Source organism: Phyllostomus hastatus, unplaced genomic scaffold (genome assembly GCF_019186645.2).
Source record: "Phyllostomus hastatus isolate PE091 unplaced genomic scaffold, TTU_PhHast_1.1 phas_contig_40, whole genome shotgun sequence".
In the NCBI taxonomy this organism is placed as follows: Eukaryota; Metazoa; Chordata; class Mammalia; order Chiroptera; family Phyllostomidae; genus Phyllostomus; species Phyllostomus hastatus.
Window position 1 is genome coordinate 52,851,616 of NW_025333872.1, and position 21,096 is coordinate 52,872,711.

Genomic DNA, 21,096 nt, shown 5'->3' on the forward strand with positions numbered 1-21,096 from the left:
GAAATAACCCCTGAATTCAAGGTCTAATCTTATGCCCCCTTGGTGGTAACTCGTGTGTACTTGAGAGACCTTTCTTGATATTTTATTTAGATAATGCAAAAAATTGAGTGTTGATATAGAAACCCATTGGTAACTCAAGAAAATTTTATAATATTTATACTTCATTTGGTATTTTGAATGAGATGTATTTTTACTTTTGAAAATTCTAGGTAACATTTTTTGCACATACAAGAATATGAACTTACAATATCCTTGCCATTCAAGATTAGGATGATACTATAGGCAAATTGCTTTCTGTGAAAAATAAGCATTATGAATAAACTGAAATATTTCATTGCAATAAATCTCCCAACTTTATTTAGCCAATAATAACTCAATGGACCTCATTAGAATTAGCTGTGTATGTACATTTCTAAATAGCTGTACACTAGATTGTTCAGTAAGCAGTTCTTATTTTTTCTCCCATAAGATCTGGTCAGTAAAGACAGCACAGCCTCTCTCAAGATGTAAAGAGCCACATGTCCAACCTGATGGACTTTGAAACACTGAATACCTACACTGCCCTTCTCTGAGCCATGACTTGTTAAGCATGGCTGGCTCGCCTCAGCAGCTGCAACGATTGTTAGTGCCCTCTCCCACAGTGCAGCATCTTGATTATTCACAACTACATTAGGGGCCCAAAGCATTTGATTTAAAAGAAAAATAAACAGAAGTGAAAAAAAGCAACTTATTCTTGATTATAGGTTCTTTCACTGCTGTAAAATGAAAAAAGAAATAGATGAATACAGTATATATTAAATTCACTCAAATGCCATTTCATTTCCCTATCCCATAATATTGTTAAATGTACAAAAAGGTTCATTTTGCATTTGCTTTCCCAGGTACAGGGAGGTAAAGGACCAGTAGCAATCTGTGGAAGGTAACGTTAGGATTTGTGTGAAAGTTCAAGTATCTACACTGTGCTATTCAGACCTGTGCCATTAAGAATTCTGGTTAAGAACCTTTTTTTTAACTCCTTTTATTTTACAGTTCACTCCAGAGTTTCCTTAGAAGTCAGTTTTGAGAAGGACATCAAGTTCAGGTTTGCAGCTGTCCCTGTGGATCCCAATGTGAATGCTTTATTGTTTCACTGATGCCAGAGGAACGGGAGTCTGCCTTGCATGATGATTCACCTTCAAATTTTTATAAAAAAGACTATTTTTTTCTAAATTGAGGAGGAAAAAAGTCTCCAAAGAAATTATTTTGTGAATGAGACTTAATTTGCATTGTGCCCAATCTTCAATAAAAAAGACACTGTTTTCTCATGATCCATTTGTATATTAATGTTGATATTTGTTTTACATTTAAGTTTCACTTTCAAATAATTACTTCCAAATACACTCCATCCTCTTTTAAAACATTTGGACTGCTATAGATAGACCTTAACTTTTATGCAGTCATTTCCTTAAAATATATGATGAGCACTTCTTTATGTTTTAGGCATTCTCTTAGCAACAGAGTTAATCATAAAGAATGACTCCTCAAATTCACATAATCTGGTTGAAAGAAATAACAGAAATTTAAATAGATTTTTTTAAATTTACCAAACACTAATAAGTTAATAGGTCCTGGGCTCAGTTTTTTGTACTTTGTAATTACTAAATTTTATGTTTTATATAGAATATAAATGTGTATAAATATTAACTAATTTATTATTCACAACTGTATAAAGAAGGGATTATAATAGATTTAAAAATGGAGATGCAGAGAAGTTAACTATATTACACAAGCCACAAAAATAGCAAGTGGCAAGACTGGGATTCACAATGTTATATGAATGTATGAATGAATGTATGAGCAGGGTGCTGTGAAATATGAAGGGAAGGAAGATAAGGAGATCTGGATACCTTGGAACCAAACAGATCAGAATCAAATAAACCCTGACTTGGCTATTTATATATCTTTGTAGCTAAGGACAAGTTCACTCCAACTTTTGTTTCTTATAAAACCTATTCTGTATGGTTTTGTGAGAATTACAATCTTTTGCATGGTTATAAAATCATTAGAATGGTTCTAGACCCAATACATTTAAAAATAGTTACTATAGAAAGAGCTAGGTAAGAGAAAAAGGTGAAATGGGACTGTTTCAGAAAGATATGACTACCTGTAACGAGTGGGTTGAAAGGGTGAAAAGAGGAAAAGAATGGAGATAGGTAGTATAGATAAGGTTATATTCATTGAATACCATATTTTTCAGACTATAAGACGTGCCCCCTCAAAATTTGGGAGGAATAATGGTTGTCAATGCTGCTGTTGAGTTCTGTTTACGTTTACATCGGTGAAATATTATATTATTTATGTTATTAAATATTTTACCACATTTTTTGCTTCAAATTTTTTCCTTATTTTCCTCCTCTAAAACCTAGGTGCATCTTATGGTCTGAAAATGGTATATCCTTTGTATATCTCTGACTATTAACACATAATTAAAACCTGCCAGGATGTGGTAAGAGACCAAAAGAGAATACAAGAGTAAAAAATTAACCTAATTATTCTACAAATCAATAACATAACTATATCAAAAGAAATGGAAAAGACAAACATTTGATCTCTTACTTTTCAAAGTTAAAGATCCTATAAATAAATATTATAAAATGGAGATAACTGTACTTGAACAACAATAAAAAACACTGTAATCTACATAAAGAGTATTTAAATAGGTAACCCTGGAGTTAATAAGCATTCCCAAAATTACTTTATTTATATAGTAGCATTAAACAAATATATAGGTATAAATAATGATAATAACAGCTGACTGAGCAGTTTAACTAAGGAAGTGTTAGTATGAACTCATAGGACAGATTAGACAGATGGTAGATAGATGCCTGGTTGATGGATTAAATATAGATACAGATATTTAGATATGTGTGTTTACATGGAGTAGCATATATATATGTATTTCCTCTTTCTGTCCCCTGAGAACACTTGGTATTAAGAATAACCCTGTAGCAATGAGTACAACAAGTGCTGAAATACTTTTTCTAAACACCATCCCCCAATAAAAAAAAAAAACATACAAAAAACAAACATGTTTTTGATTTTTGTAACTTCAGGGTTACATGTTTAAATAAATGGTTGACTTCAGGGTTGGGGCAAAGAAAATACAAGATGGGCATAAAACATCCTGGTGTACCAGAAAGTAAGAAAGTTCTCATAAGGAAAAGGAGGCATAACAAGGGAATACTGGAGTTAATCTAAAGTAGACCTAAAGGTCAATCAATTTGGACAATAATATAATGATAGTGTTGGATTATAATCCATAAATTAAATATCCATAATTGAGTTATACTGATACAAATGAATAATAAATAAAATAAACATAAATAAATAGATGGATAGATGATGATAGATAGATAGATGATAGATAGATAGATAGATAGATAGATGATACATAGATAGTGGAGGAAAGTGGTAGTTCTTCCTTACAGAAGAATTACAACAGAAAATTTTACATTAAAGAAGGAAAGGGGAAATCAACTTTCACAAACACTGTAGTAGTCATTGTTGCAGTCAAGTTTCACCAAGGGCTCTTGAAACTAGTGGGTGAAGTCTGAGAGGAAATAGGGTATTTTCTCAGTCTCAAAATATCAACACTGACATATGTATCAGTTACAAAAGGAAAGATAGTAGCCTCAAAATGGATAAACCTGACAGACACCAAGTTAAGCAAATGATCAAGGCTAATATCATAAGTCTTAAAAGTATTTGGACATCATGAAGTTTCTGATACAATTCCAATAAAGGCATATCATTTTTGCAGTATTCTTTCCCAAAAGAATGCTACATTTTATTTTAAAAATGGGAACATATCAACCAAATAAAATTAGGAAATCTTTTTTTTTTACATAACTGTTCAGTGCTTTTCAAAAATGTTAAGGTCATGAAAGCAAAGACCTGGCTATTGTAAATAAAATTAAAATAAAGTAAAATAAAATAAAATAAAATGTAAAGTAAAATAAAATAAGAAATAACTAAATGCAAGGTGGAATCTTGTAACACACACACAAAAAGAACATTATTAGTGAAAGTCCCAGTAAAATCTGGACAAGGTTTGGTAGCTTAGTTAGTATAGTATTGTGTCAATGTTTATTTCCTGGTATAAATGCCTCTATTATGGTTATGTATGTTAAAATTAGAATAAGTTTGGTGAAGAAAATATGGAAAATGTCTCAAATTTTTGCAAAAATTCTGTAAGTCTAAAATGTGTAAAAATAGTAAATTACATAAAAATGCACTCAGGGAAATCATATCATGGGCAGTGTTTAGATCTCTTTGGTCTATACATCAGAGTGTAAAGAGTATCAGATTGAAGGGCAGTCAAGAACCTAATCATGAGGGCTCCTAAGGGTGATGCCATGCTGTACAAAGTAAATCTCAATTAGGGAAATAACAGTTTCCTTTTTACAGTTTAGAAAGTGTATTCTCTCAAAGTGCTAATAAGAGCCTGACAAATTGCAAGGATTGAGGAGATGGAGCTGAATGTTCTAGAAGAGTTAAGCAGCCAGACGTTGCCACACAGAATACCACAGAGAAGAAAACTGCACAGAGAGAAAACCCATGAGAGCTTTGGAATGCCCCTCAAATAGCAGAAAACTGATTGCCTAAGGTTGGATGGATGAAGAAACATCTGAAAGTGTGAAAGAGAAAAGCACCTGGTGCTCACTAGGGCTAGGAATAGTATGTGATCCCACCAGTAAGAAAAAAAAAATCGTAATTCATGAGGCAAGAGGTTGAAAACTCAGGAAGGATATATTTCATGAATGGAAAATAATCCTCTGCCTGGGCACTGCCTTGCAGCTACCTAAGCAATCAAGTCAAAACCTGAAAGAAACAAGCTATCTTTCAGTAACATAACTGAATCCCAAAACCAAGATCCAGAACATATATAGGAATATAAAATAACCAACATGCAACAATGAAAAATTTACAATGTCTGACATAAAATCAAAGATGACCAGGCATGCAAAGAAAAAGGGAAATAAGTCCATAATCAGTAAGAAAAGCAATCAAATGAAAGTGACACAGTGGTTAAAATTAGAGGGGAATTACTTTATAACTTTATTTCATATGTTTTATTAGTAAAATAGATAATTTAAAAATATTTAAGAATCCAAATTAGACCTCAAAAATAAATAAGAATTATGAAAATAATTAATGAAAACAAATGGAGAGGTAATATTGAGTTGATGTATAGGAAAGCTAATTAAAATGTCAATTTTTTCCACATTGATTTGTATGTTTAATACAATCCCAATCAGGCTTCTACTATAATTTTTTGCAAAAAAATTGACAAGTTGGTTTCAAAATTCATATGAAAATGCAGAAAACTGACCCTATTCAAAACAGTCCTGAAAATAAGAACAAAATTACAGGATCAATGCTTTTAAAACATTATAAAGTTACAGTAATCAGGGTATGTGATATAAAGATAGACACACAAATCAATGGAGTAGAATATAGAGTTAAGAAATAGACTGACACATAAAAGGATGACTAATTTTTAACAAAGATTGAAAGACATGACATTAAATAAAGAATATTTTTTGAATGAATTAATCTAAAACAATTGGATATGTATCTGCAAAAACCCCAATCTTGATACATACCTTGGGCTATAAACAAAAGTTAACTCAAAAGAAACTTAATACTATGTAACACATCATGGGGCAAAGGGGATTACAATTTTTGCTATTTGGACTTAGCAAAATATTCTTAGATACACCACCAAAATCATAATTCATTAAAAAAATCTAAAAATTTGGACATCCTCAACAATAAAAATTTTCTGTTTAAAAAAAATCATTTATTTGTATCTTCTTTAATTTCTTTCTTCGGTGTTCTATAATTTTCTAGGTATAGGTCTTTTACCTCTTTAGTTAAATTTATTTCTAGGATAATGCTCTACAGTTTCATCCATGCTGTTGCACTTTAATTGCGAAATAAGCCAGGTGGTAAAAGACAAATACCATATGGTCTCACTTATAAGTAGAACCTAATCAACAAAACAAACAAGGAAGCTAAATAGAACCAGAGACATGGAAATGAAGAACAAACTGACAGTGACCAGAGGGGAGGAGGGAGCAGGATAAGAGGGCAAAGAAGGAGAAGGGTCATCAAGGAACAAGTATAAAGGACCCACGGACAAAGACAATGGGGGGGATTGAGTGTGGGAGGTGGGGGATAGGTAGGGAGGGGAGAGTAATGGGGAAGAAATGAGGACAACTGTAATTGAACAACAATAAAAAATTTTATTCTTAGGACTTTCTTGTGGCTATAGTAAATGCGACCATTTTCCTCAGTCCTGTTTCTGATATTTGATTGCTGGTGTACAAAAGCATCATTGATTTCTGAATATCAACTTTGTATCATGCTATTTTGCTAAATTCACTTATTAGGTCAAGTAGTTTTTTTTGGTGGAGACTACAGGGTTCTCTATGTACACTATCATGCCATCTGTGAATAATGAGTTTTTCTTCCTCCTGTCCAATTTTGATACCTTTTACTTCTTTTTCTGGACTGATAACTGAAAGAAACAAAGGAACTCCTGTCTTCTGTGATAGCATGAATAGAACTGGAAAATATTATGCTAAGTGAAATAAGCCAGTAGATGAAAGACAAAAATACCATATGATCTCATCTGTAAGAGAATCTAATGAACAAAATAAACTAGTGAACAAAATGGAACCACAGGCATGGAAATGTGGAGCAGACTGACAGTGACCAGAAGGGAGGAGGAAGAGGAGTAATGGTGGAAAGAAGGGGAAGGGACTAGTTAAAGAGCATGCATGAAAACCCATGAACATGGACAACAGTGTGGGAATTGACTGTGGGAGCAGGGGTGTCACGATGGGCAGAGGAGGGCAAAGGGGGAAAAATTGTGCAGCTGTAATAAAATAACAATAAAAACTCTTTAAAAATTACTATTACAAGGAACAAAAGACAGGTCATAGACTAGAATACAATATTTGCAAATCACATATCAAATAAAGAAATTGCTTCCAGATGATTTAAGGAACTCTCAAATAGATAAGAAGAAATTAAACAACTAACATAAAAGAGTAGGAGAGAAATTTGGGCAGATACTTCACCAGATGAGATATATAGATGACAAAAAAGGATATGGAAATATGCTTAACATCACTAATCAGTAGGGAGATGCAAATTAAAAACACATTAGAATGACTTTTAGTGAGAATATGGAAGAACTGAAACACTCATACATTGTTGGCTGCAATATATAACAACTTAGGAAAATAGGTTGACAATAGTTTCTTAGTTATTTACCCAACACAAATGAAAGCAGTTATCCATGCAAGTACATCTATATGTTATAATATTCATAACATATTTAATTTAATAGACAATATTAGAAATGACCCAATGTCAATGTCAGCCAACAGGTGAGTGGGTAAACATGATGCTACATCTATACATGGACTACTACTCAATGATAAGAAATGAACTATTGAGATATTCAGCAAAATGAATAGACAACAAAATATACAGACTAAAAGAAGCCAGACAAAAGTGTATATACCATATATGATTATTAATATCCATAGCATGAAAACAAATCTATAGGGACAGAAATAATTTTTTAAGGAGTAGGAAAGAGAGTGTATGGTGAATGTTACCCTGACTATAAAAGGTTCAGTGCAGGAATAACAACCACCTGTGCTCAGACTGCATTTCCAAAGCAAGTTATATGGCCATGTCTAATGTTAAAGGGCAAGAGAATGTTATTCTATGTTCAGGAATTGAGGGGCAACAAAAATAGTTGTCAACTACAGGACTTCATGAACTCAAAGGAACATTTTATATTGAATATCAAGGGAAGTTGAACACAATTAACTGATGTAAACAGGTTAGGAGATAGATACTCCCCTGGTGTGGGAAAACGGATGATACAGTACTGCATAGTTTCTTTGGTAACTATCACCAGCGTAAATTCTGTGAAGTGTATCTTCATCTCTAATTCTGAAATGGAATATATTGTTAAAATAATGCTGTATGTGGGTTTGTTGTTGCCCTAGCAGTAGGCACATATAAATTTTGAATTGACTTTAACTATGTTACAATACTTACAAATTTATGACAACAGGGATATTATACAGGGATGTTCATGTTGGTGAATCTGAGTTTAAATATCTATTTAGAAGTTGCTTTTGATGTAATATGTGGGTTGCTACACAAACTAAACTGAGAACTCCATCAGCAGCATCTTGCAGACAGAGATGACTAAAATTAGAGGCATGCCAGGGGCTGTCTCAGCAAACACCAAAATTCTGTCACATCGTTGTTAGCATGCTGAAATCTACATGTGGGTATTTTCTGATTATAGGCAGATATGAATATTACATATAGAGGGAAGACCATTTACTTCTGTATTATTGCATAATGTAGTGGATATAGCTGATACTGCTTACAGCTCCAATGCATCTGTCATTGTACCTTACTACTATTTTAATGACAGCTCAGTAGTCACATATTACCAGCCAATATATTCCAATGTTGTCTTAGTCTACTCACTCTGAGTTACAGTCAGCATCAAAACACAGACTCAGATTCATTCTGGATTACTTGTCTCCAGAAATGCACATCACTAACTAGCTTGATTTTAAGAAGCTGCAGTGAGTATTGCACTTAAGTACATATGTGTGTGGAATTTTCATTATTTAATATTACTATGAGGTCTTGAATACTATCTGGTCCCTAAAAAGGGGAGTTTAAAGCTTCCAAATGGTGTGGCTTGATATTTCCCATTTTCCTCATACATATATTACCACTAGAATTCTGTAATAAAATTATTAACTATTGGAGCTGAAAACTGATTTAAAAGAAAAAAATAACACATGGAAAATGTACAGAGATTAGGTATCATGGTTATGTGCTTTTCAACCCAGCTGAGTAGGCCCTCATTTTACACTTGGAGGAACTGAATTTAGTTATAAGCAAAGCTAGGTTTAGAATTCAAGTTTCCAACTTTCTTCATTTCATATATCCCATTAATTTCAGAGAGATATTTTATTGTAGGATAAGCACAATCATACACTTACATCCTCCTGATAAAAATTTTCAAAAACCAGGGAAGAAAAACAAAGTAATTTTATAAAGCTTGCATAGACTGCTGATAACAAAACAAGGGGATATCTTGTATTCCAGGTAAATATGTCCTAGAATCTAATCAATATCTTGGCTAGAGTATTCATTTAAAAGTAATCTCTCAATTCACTATTGAATCCATCATTTATCATTATTTGAACATTGAACACTTTTGGGGTTCTTATTTTTATTGAAATATATTTGACCTATAACATGGCATATATTTAAGTTGATCAATATGTCAATTTGATACATTTATATATTGTTATATGATTGTCATTGTAGTGGTAATCAGCGTCTCTATCATGTTACATGATTTTTATTTATTTTTAGTGGTTGGAATAATTATGATCTAGTTTCTTAACAAATTTGATGACTGCAATACAAAATTATTATTTATATTTACTATTCTCTGATTTTACTATGCATTAGATCTCTAGGACTTATTTACTACATGCTGCAAGTTTGTTGACATTACATCTTTTAAGATGACATTCTCTGCTTACCTTGAGCTTGCAATTTAATTGAGAAGGATACTGAGTAAAAAAAAATAAATATTATTTCACGTAGTTGTAAGTGGTATGAAAAAAAACAAAGTTGGGTACGTGATTAGACATACTGTTTTAACAGAGAAGGACTCTTGGAGGAGAGACCATGTGAGTCGGTGTAATGAAAACAGTCATGTCATGGGGAGAGATGGAGGAGGAGGTGGATTCCAGAGAAGAAAGAATACATGTACCCCCAGCCTACATGTATTATAAGACCCATGTTTTCATACAATATATTTATAAATAAGTGACCCTTGAATAAATTTATCTTCCCTTGTCTTTCATACACATACACACACAGCAATATCATGTTTTTTTATTTGTGAGATGGTTGTATGTGCAAGTTTGTGTGTGTTTGTTTTAACATATACATCGGGATATCTTAATTGAAATATTTGGATTACAATAACTAAAAGTTTTATTTTTGTCTTGGTGTTAAAGCAGCATTTTTTCTTACCTGTAATTCAAAAGTGTCAATAATAAGATCAAGTCATCAATGATATTCTTACTATTGGAAATTTTGAAATCTGTTTTCTTTCTCTTGAAAAGTTTCTATCTAATAGGATTCACTGCCAAATAGTTTTAAATTATTTAGTAATAAAGTAACATTTTCATTATATTCATTTGTTTGTTTGTTTGTTTGTGATACCACCATTATAGCTGCATCACCCAATATGAATGTGACTCATCTCAATATTCTGGGAAGTAAAAAAAAAATCAGAAATAATGATTGTGTTTTACTTATATAAGACATTTATTTTCCATGCCCCCCCCCCCCCAAAAAGAAAAAAAGATGTAAAACAGTTTAGGAGAGTAGAAAAGAAATCCATCTAAACTTATTAGAAAGTTTCCAGCATAGTTTATATTAATCATGCCCTATTCAAGACTTATTTCAAAATTCAGATAAAATCACTTATAAATAACTGTGTGGAAAACAAAAGAACTCAGAATATTCAAAGGAAAATATAGGAGCAGTTTCTTCTTCTTTGAACTAAGAAATAAGGACTAAAATAATGATACATTTATATTGCGGGTTTTCTTTCATAATTATTGAAATAATTGTACAGAAAGCCTCAATGTAGTCACAAATCAAGTAGATTATAAGTATCACAGGGATGGTGCCAAATGCCTTTTATCCCTTTTCATGTTTTGCTTGTGTCTAACATGTACCTGAAACATAGTGAATGCTCAACCCTCAGCAGGAATGATTTTTGAGCAAATATAAAGAAAAGAATACAGGACAAAATATTGGAAAGAGTTTTTAAGACTGGAAATATTCAGGGACAAAAAAAGTATATCCTACCTCGTTTACACATCTATCTGCCTTTAGACCAGGGTTTGGATAGAAGAATCCCCAAAAGCCATATGAACTATTTGATTCCATTAACCAAGTACTGGCTGAACACCACCATCTCCATTCACTTCTGTAATACAATTTAATGAATATAATGCTCAGACCACCTCCAGCCAGGCTTTCCAGATACCTTTCGTGCTTTTTCTGTCTTCTATCTTCCTGGACACTTTTACCATATTACCATATGTTTTCTATGTTTGGTTTTAGTCTATTCTATTTACATTAGATTCCAGGGAAAGTTGTTTGCTAATAGGTTACACAACAGAACTCAATTTTCTTAATCCTTGGTTTACTCCCACGGTTTGCCCTTCTCTAAATATTGAAAAGCAGATCAGATATACACTAGTGATTGGCATCAAATATAGCAGTAATGGCTCTGCTTCTCTTCTTTCAAATAGAACACACTTATTTTTCTTTTAAATAAAATAAAGAAGTTATGAGTAATTTTTAACTCATAACAATCTTTTTCTCCATATATTTAAGTGGCTGCTAAAGATTAGAATTCTACTTAGGTTAACTTCCCTTGCCTTCCCTTCCTCTCAAGAGCTAGCATGTAGGCAAGATATATCTCCTTAAAATGCTTACATAATGATAATCATTTCTGTGTTTTGCAAGAGACTTTGATCCTAGTATACTGTAGCATACAATATTATCCTACAATTTAGCTGTGTGTGTGTTTTCTCTTTGCTATGATCATATCTATTCTCCTTAACGTGCTCTGTTTGATAATGTAGACTATACAATCCAAGTCATGTCCCATAGTCTCACCATTGACTTCAAGGTTTTTCTAACACTGAACAATCTTTCTCACTTTCATTAATCATAGTTCAATTGTATTTTGTGTATTATTCATTGAAGATTATGTTTAATCATAGATGAAAACCTTTTCAAAAATTTTATATACTGTGATTTTTTATATAATGCTATCTTTGGTTAACAAAATAAGACAATGCATTTTACAGAGAAAAATCTCATTTACCTCTTCCTTCTTTCCTTCCTTCCCTTGAATATAAAAAAGGTAATATTAAAAAAATTATACTAGAAATTAATGATTTGAGGAAAATGGTTACTAAAGTGCTTTCATGAATTTTTAAAAAATATATCTTTCAGTATTCAGTATATAATTTGAGATATATCCCAAGGGCCCTGGATGAGGCTCATGTGTGTATATGTGTGAACATGTTTGTAGAACCATTGTAGTGACTTCCCTCACCATCAAGAGCTATAATTTAAGCTACATAGAAGTCTTCTTTCAGAGAAATAATAGTTTTTCTTCTTATAAGGTTCTTCCATCACAGTAGACAGTGTACCCTATCCAACCACATCAATTGACCTTTATAGCTTTCATTGTTATCAGTTTAACATTATCATTATGAAGTTTATACCACGTCCAACTTACCAGTTGGAAAAAGTAAGATGGCTAGATGACTAACAATTCAGCTTCTTTTTAAGTCAAAGCCATTTGGTGCTTTCAAATAACTGTGTCTTTTGAAGATAGCTATTTTAATATATATTTTACTATTATGTAGATATAGCTACCTATGTATAAAACAAATATTTATATAGAATTTTTTTATACCAGAAAGGGAGAGAGCAGATTTATTAAGCAACAGTACACTCCACAGAACAGAGGAGCAGGTCAGCTCCAAGCAGAAATTAACCTCAGAGGCTGGAAGGATTCTATTCTTATAGGGCAGATATTTTCTGGCTAGTTTTGGTGGGGTTTTATTGTGCATTTGCAAGTAGTTACATTACTTTAAAGCTACTGTGCATGTGGTCTCCATGACTTTCCTTGACTGGCCACCAGGGAAGGGAGTCCCACAATGTTAATTTATTATAATGCTATTACAATAAAGCAGGGGTCATGTAGCATCTTTGCATAGGTGCATTTGTGATTTACTGTGATTCAGTGCTTTTCCAGAAAGTGGGAGCAACAGGGTCTCTATCCTGTGTCGATAGCCTTTGCCTCAGCCTCGGGGCATGTCTAGAATTTCCTCTTTCCTGACTATCTCCTGCCTCAACTTCCCCCTTGAGAGACGTGGTTCTCAAAAATCTTTTTGGGGTTGTTGAAGGGTGAAGATCATTCTTCTGTAATTTATTCTGGCTTATATGGGGCAGTAGTCCCTGCCTATCAAGAACCATGGAACACTTACCCTATTCTATCTTGACATTGAAAAGGAACTCCTGAGGCTACCACAGATGTTGTATGTTGGTCAGCTTCAACATCACTCTCAGGGATTTTTTGGAAATCCTGGAGCATCATCAATTTGATGTGGAACTACTCAAGTCTAGAAGATACAAATTTAACAAGTAAATCAAACAAACAAGGCCCTAAAAGTAATAAGATCAGTAATGCAATTAAGAGACCTAGGAGAGGTAGTAGTCACATTAAACTAGGGAGCAAGTAGGTCAGAGTATCACTAATTCCTTGGCCCTGTTGATTGTATTTATGTAGACACTCTGCTTGTTCATAAATTTTCCTTATGTTGATTTCAGCCATTTCAGAGTTATTTACATAAGATGCAGCAGGTTTTATTGATAACAGCATAAATCCCTCCTTGTTCTGCCAGAAGATAGTCAAAGGCAAGGTGCTTATCCATGATTACATTTCATTTGCCAGTGAGTCTACTGATCTTCATAGTACAGCTAGAGTACTGGCAGTATTTTTGGAGACTCCTCCAAAATTTTAGTGAGTTCCCTCAGGATAGTCTCCTGGTAGGTGTTGGGAACCACCCTGACTGGTATCAGAGGCTGAAACCCCCGCCTAGCTAAGGCTAAGGGAACGCCCTTGGAACCGTGAGCCAGCAAGGAGACAAAAGCTTGTCTTCCTGGCAGGAATGCTGCTTCTGCTGCTTTATTCATGACTGAACCCCCAAAAGCTTGGTCGGTTAGCCAAAGACGGGTAAGATTCCCCACGGGGGAACGACCTAAGACAGGCACGATCACTTTGGGAGGCCCCCCCAAAAGAAGGACTTGGGGGGCTGCAGCAAAAGCGGGTGATGGACCCTCGCTCCTCGGCTCTGACATAGCCTGAGTTCTCAGCATCTGGGAGAAAACTTCCTTATCTCTTGGTTACCTAGTTCCCTTGCTCCACCTAAGCCTGAAACAATGACGGGGTGGTGCAGCTCGGTACTGAGAAGTGCGGATTCCCCAGGGTGATCAGGCCTAAGAAAGAATATGTAAATTACTGTGAAACCTTCTTTGTTTAGAATGCTCTCAGTTGAATGAGAAGGGTCTTAGGAGGAAGTTAGTTTGTTCCTCAGTCTTACAGCTCTTTGACCCCCAACTCAATAGACGGGCAGAGTTCTTTGTTTTCTATGGTTCCTTACTTCCCCTAATGAGTACTGTACTTTACCTGAATTATTATGCAAAATGATCCCAATAAAAGCAGGTATGGACGGTAAATCAGCGCGCTCCCCACTACGGGGGGTGGCCATTCTGTCCCTACTTCCCCACAGAAACTAGTCTGTCTCTGTGCATATGTTGTTTTTTCTCGCGTGTTTATCGTCGAGCCATCCACAGCGTTCCGTGGTCACTGCTGGCCGGTGACCCACACGCAGCAGGTAGGCAAAGCATCCCCAGGGGGCTGCAGCACCTCTAGTGGCAGCAGCTACAGCTACTATTAGACCAAAAGCTCATTTTTTTTCTGCTGAGAGATAGACTTCTAGGATCCTGGGTTATATTTATAATAGTAAGATCTTCTGATGCCAAGGTTCCTAAGGTACAGTCACCCCCATATTTAAAGTTGCTGAGATGCGTATAACCAATAGCTTCTTGAAGTTCTGAGTGATCTGTTAGCCAGTTATTGGGAGTCCCACTTAACCAGGCAAGGCCCGGGGGTGCTTCAATGACTGTGGCATTGATGGAGTTATGTTTGTTAAGGAGGGAGTATGGCAAGGGGGAAAGGCAATCTCTAAGGGGGCCTAAATTATTTTCCCAATCTTCCCCTCCTGCAGGAGTTGGTAAAAATTTTTCTGATACCCCTTGAAGGGGTTGGTTAAATTTCCAACTAACACATTTTGAAGTATTGTTGGTATCCTCATTCTGAGTTTTGTCAAAGCAGCAATGGGTACTATTAGGAATGCAGTTGGAATCATAATTGGGATAGCACACCATATGTGACCAATTCAAAGGTTTGAAAATTTCTCCTTCAGAAAGACTCTCTGGAGCTAGAATTTGAAAGAGAGACCAGGGCTTCAAATGGATTAATGGCCCCAGTATGAGAATTATGATAACATGGAGTGTATCTTATAGCAGTATCACATTCAAGAGAGGTACTGGAGTATTAAATGACTTCAATTATACTGGGGTGAAATGGAAGCACAAGGGAATCATCAGTGAACCATTTATCATCAGGATTTTCTAAGGATTGGTTTAGCAAGTCAGTCCTTGCTGTAATGAGTAAGATTAGTAATATCTAGAGAGCATTATGTTAAGCAAAACAAGCCAAGCAGTGAAAAAGAAAAAACATATGATCTCACCTATAAGTGTAACCTAATCAACACAACAAATAAGAGAGCAAAATATAACCAGAGCCATTGAAATAAAGAACAAACTGACAGTGACCAGAGAGGAAGGAGACGGATAATAAGGGAGAATGGGGGTGGGGCATCAAAGAACAAGTATGAAGGACACATGGACAAAGCCAGAGGGCGGGGATTTGATGGTGGGAAGTGGGGATGGTTGGGGTGGGGGGCATGGTGGGGTGAAACTGGAGACAAATGTACTTGACCAACAATTAATTTTTTAAAAAAAGGATTAATAACGTCTGACCAGGAATGGGTCAAATTTGGGGATTCTAGAGGCGTTAAGGAGGCTGATTCTATGCATTGAAAGGCCATTGCCAGGCCTTGCTCTATGGAAAATGAACACAATTTAATAAACCTTTAGTTTCCAGAATCACAATGAAGAAAAGTATTTTTATTTGCACTTTAAAACTTTCTTATATATTTGTAATCATTAGTCACACCCCTTGTCAGCAAATTTAAAAGTAAATACCTAATTACCATTCAGTTTATTAATACCACACACATTCATTAGAACACTTACAGACTCCTTATGCAATGCCAGAATTCTATTTTTTATCTTTGTAATTCCTATTATCTATGAAACTAAGACTTTATTTCCAGTACCCACCTGGCACCATGCATAGTTACCACAATAATATTGCCTATATTCCATATGCTGTACTTAACATCCTGGGACAGTTTTATGATGACCAATTTGTTCTTAATCCCTTCATCTCTTTCACACAGTCCCCCAAACCTACTTCCCTCTGGCAACCACAGGTCTGCTCTCTGTGTCTATGAATTTGTTCATTTATTTTGTTGTTTAGACTACACATATAAGTGAAAACATATAGTATTTGTCTATCTCTGACTGACTGTTTTCATTGAGCAAAATACTCTGTAGGCCCATCTATGTGGTCACAAATAGTAAGATTTTGCTTTTTTTCATGGCCAATTAATAGTCGGTTGTATATGTGTATCACTACTTTTCCATCCATTTGTCTATTGACAGACAGTTGGATTGTTTCCATAGTTTAGCTATTGTAAATAACACTGCAATGAATTTAGGGGTGTATATATTCTTTCAAATTAGTGTTTGGGGTATCTTTGGATAAATTCCCAGAAGCAGAATCACTGAGTTATAAGGCAGTTCCACTTTTAATTTTTTGAGGAACTTTCATGCTGTTTCCCATACACTTTGTAAAGTATGGGATTACCTAACCACTGTGTTGTATACCTGAAACAAATACAGAATAATATTGAAAGTAAACTGTAATTAAAAAAGTAAAAAAGAGTTTATTGGTAAGAAATGTGACAATGTTTTACACAATCTATATACTTTGAGGTTTGCTAAAAGGTTTGAAATAAATGCAAGCCATACATTCTAATGAAAATGCTTAATTAAATAATATTTCATATATATCAATGAGCATAATTCACAATGAATATTTTAAAGTGTGTGGGATTTTTTAGATTGTTAACATTTCAAATCAACATTAAAAAGCTTAATTTTTTAATGGTTCTATACTGATTTTCTTGGAGAAAGATATGTTGCCTCATTCTGGTTTTACTGCTGAAGTAGATTCCAAACTCCACAGTCTAACTCAGGTCAGCCTTTCCAGCTTGACCTCTGGTCACTGTTCCATCTTCCATTTCATTCTTTATTCATACTAACCTAGGGTTATTTAAAACATACCTTATTTATGTCTATTACACATGCTATCCTAACTTCCTAAAACTTTTATTCTCTTCTATCCTTTACCTATCAAGTTTCTACTTTTACACATTGTACTTTGTACATAGCTTTATCATATCCCTTCTCACAAAGTTAGACATTGTCATACATAAACCACTAACCCCCAAGAGACTGTAAACTCCATGTGGGCAATAACTGTCCTTTAAGTGTGTGTGTGTATATATATATCTCACTATCATCTGACGAGCTGCTAGAAAGTTTACTGCCTCCCCTTTGCCACCAGTAACAGCCCACATTATAAGACTTCTGAAGCCCCATGCCTCATTTATTGAGGGGAAGCCCCTAGAAAAAAAAATAAAAGTTCAGGTAGTATCTTTTAAGACATTAATTTTCCACTCAGACTGAACATTAGCCCTAACTGGAAAATCTTGAAAAATGTACTAATGCTCGGGTTTTACCCAGATTAATAAAATACTAAATGTAGTTTTAGTCCTAGGTGAAGTTAGCATCTGGGACAAAGTTGAGCAAAAATGTGTTCTTAGATACCAAATTCCTGAACCACATGAAACCATACCTATGTGGACATATTTGCTTCTGGAAGCTAATTTACAAAGGGTTGGGTGAGATAACTATTAGGGAGAAAAAAGTTTTCCTCTACCATCTTAGTTTCAGTACAGGACAGATTGTAAAGTAAATTTACAAAAGTTGAATTACCAAAGGGAAAAAAATGTTTATTTGTATGATGAATTTGAGAGCTAACAAAAGTAGCTAGCTCACTGAGTAGTTAATGTGAGAGAATTACTTCTGTGTTGGTAGGAGAAAGGAAAAGGAGAGAACAGGTTTCTATGGAGAAAAAATAGATTTCTTTTTTTTAGTAGTTTTTATTATTATTCTATTACAGTTGTCCTAATTTTTCCCCCTTTGTCCCTCTCTGCACATCTTATTCCCCACTCCCATAGTCAATCCCCACATTGCTGTCCATGTCCATGGGTCATTCATACATTTTCTTTGTCTAGTCCCTTCATTTCCTTTCTACCTCCCCTCTGGTCACTGTCAGTTTGTTCCATGTTTCTATGCCTGTGGTTCTATTATTTTTTGGTAGTTTATTTTATTCATTAGATTCCTCTTATAGGTGAGAACATACGGTATTTATTTCACTTAGCAAAATATTTTCCAGTTTATCTATGCTGTTGGAAAAGGTAAGAGTTCTTTCTTTCTTTCTGCTGCATAGTATTCCATTGTGTAAATGTACTAGTTTTTTGATCCACTCATTTACTGATGAGCACTTAGGCTGTTTCATTTCCAGTACTTGACTATTGTAAATAGTGCCACTATGAACATTGCATAGTGGCACTATTGTGCTTTTGAATTGGTGCTTCAGGGTTCTTTGTGTATATTCCGAGCAGTGGAATCACAGTCTCAAAAGGCAGTTCCATTTTTAGTTTTCAAAGGAAATTCTGTACTGTTTTCCCCAGCGACTGCACCAGTCTGCATTCCCACCAACAGTGCATTAGGATTCCCTTTTCTCCACATCCTCGCGCACACTTGTTCTTTGTTGATATATTCATGACGGCCATTGCGACAGGTGTGAGATGATATCTCAATGTGTTTTTAATTTGCTTCTCTCTGATGCCTAGTGATGTTGAGGATATTTTCATATGTCTATGGGTCATCTATATGTCCTCCTTGGGGAAGTATCTGTTCAGGTTTTTTGCCCATTTTTCAATTGGATTTTTTGTCTTCCTTGTATGGAGTTATATGCGCTCTTTATATATTTTGGAGATCAAACCCTTGTCCAATGTATCAGTGGCATATATGTTCTCCCATATAATTGGTCCCCTTTTCATTTTGATGATTTCTTTAGCTGTGTAGAAGCTTTTTAGTTTGATGTAGTCCCATTTGTTTATTTTTTCCCTTATTTCCCTTGACCTGGGAGATATATCAGCAAAAATATTGCTATTTGGGGTATCTGAAATTTCACTGCCTAGGTTTTCTTTAGGAAAGAAATACATTTTTGAAAGACCAAGCAGGAGAAAAGATAGTATGTGATAATGCTTGTTTATGCAAATGAGAATGGTCTTTTCTTCTTCATGACCTTGAATTTCAACCACAGAGAGGATTTATGGAGACTTTCTCTAGGTCTTTTTATAGGAAGAAGACCTGACATGAAGAGGGGATTTATGGGAACTTCATTTCCCAGAAGTTGCTACTTTTAGTCAGATAAGGGAAGATCCAAGAAGGCTTCTTTTTTTTTTAAGGTTTTTTTTATTTTATTTTAGATAGAGAGAACAAGCGGGAGAGAGAGAAACATGGATTTGTTGTTTCACTTATTTATTTATTCATTGGTTGATTCTTGCATGTTTCCTGACTCAGGATGGGGCCCAGGCATATCAAGTCAACACTCTAACCAATGGAGTTTCCTGGAGAGGAGCACTTAAAGCTTCTTTCTTCACTGTTGAATTTCAATTGCCTTCAGCTTAAAATAATCTTCATATTAATGATAGGCTCTGTGAGTCTCCTAAAGGTGAAATCTTACACTCTATGAAATGAGGCTTATGTAAATGAGATGGGACTACACATTTCTTATCAATGCTTCTCAGGCCAGGTAAGAGGAGATAGAGCTCAAAAGTTGTAGCAAGTCTTGTGTTGAAAGTAAAGAAATGACTTAACGATATCTTCACAAGACAAGAAAGTCAAGACCTCTAAAATCATGTTGCCAAGACTATGCTATCTGAATCTAGTATGTCTCATTTCTGAATGCTTGTTATTCAGATGCGTACTTTCCCAGGCCATTTATCTACAAAAAGTTTTTCTTCCCCAATGCTCTCCATATCTTGGGACCAAGGCACAAGTCACTTTGATTTCCTAAATTATCGCAGTGCATTGATTTCATGAAATAATCAATTTATGCCTGAATCTGTAATTGTGTTACCAGACCACTTCTACATGTAACAGGGTTGGAGAGTAAGACTGGCCATGCCCTGCAAATATTGGGGAGATTTTATGTGTCATGCAACCTCCAGACCCTTGATTGCCTGGGAAAAATTTCAAGGATATGTCCAAGTGAGAACAAAGCAAGTTTTATGCAGGAAGAGGGGGAAAAAAAGGCAAGGGTGTGGACCCACTGTGAAAGAAACAAAACGTATGTACCCAATAGATATCAGCTAACGCCAGTGAGTTGGGTGCATGGCCAGTTAGTTTTTGGCTTTCTGTGTGTTTCTAAGGGAAGGATGGTATTGTCTCCAAACTTTGTGGTGCCAAATTCTGATTCCACCTTCTGGTTGGGAGGGGGACTTGTTGTGACTTCTGGGACCACTGAAGGGTTGTCCTGCCATTAACTGTTTCCTATTATTATTGGGTAAGGTGACTTTTTCTAGGAATCTATGTCAGTTTCTTTAATAATTTTCTGCCTTTCATTATGAAATTCTATTTACTACATTAAAATACTCTATTTCCTTAAAACACTCTTTAATCTAAGATAGTGAAACATTTTTATGCTTAAAACTATGCCATGGTATATAATTTAATTCAGAATTACATGATCACATATAAATATGAATTAAAATACCAGGACCAGAAGAAGCTTCTGCTATTTTAGTCCAGGCTATGATTCTGGGTAGAGTGTCTCACTGAAACTAGTCAATAAAAGCACAGAAATGTTGTCTAAATGTTACCATAGGTAGTTAGTTAATTATTAATTTTAAAAAGAAGAAGAAAGGAAATTAGACATTGAATTTAATAAACTGGGGGCTATAAGTGTGTTTGCTTCGCCAAAAAGCTACAGCCTCACACAGCAGGGGATCATAGCATTACTCTGCCAAGGGGATTAACACTCCTCTTTCTGTCCAC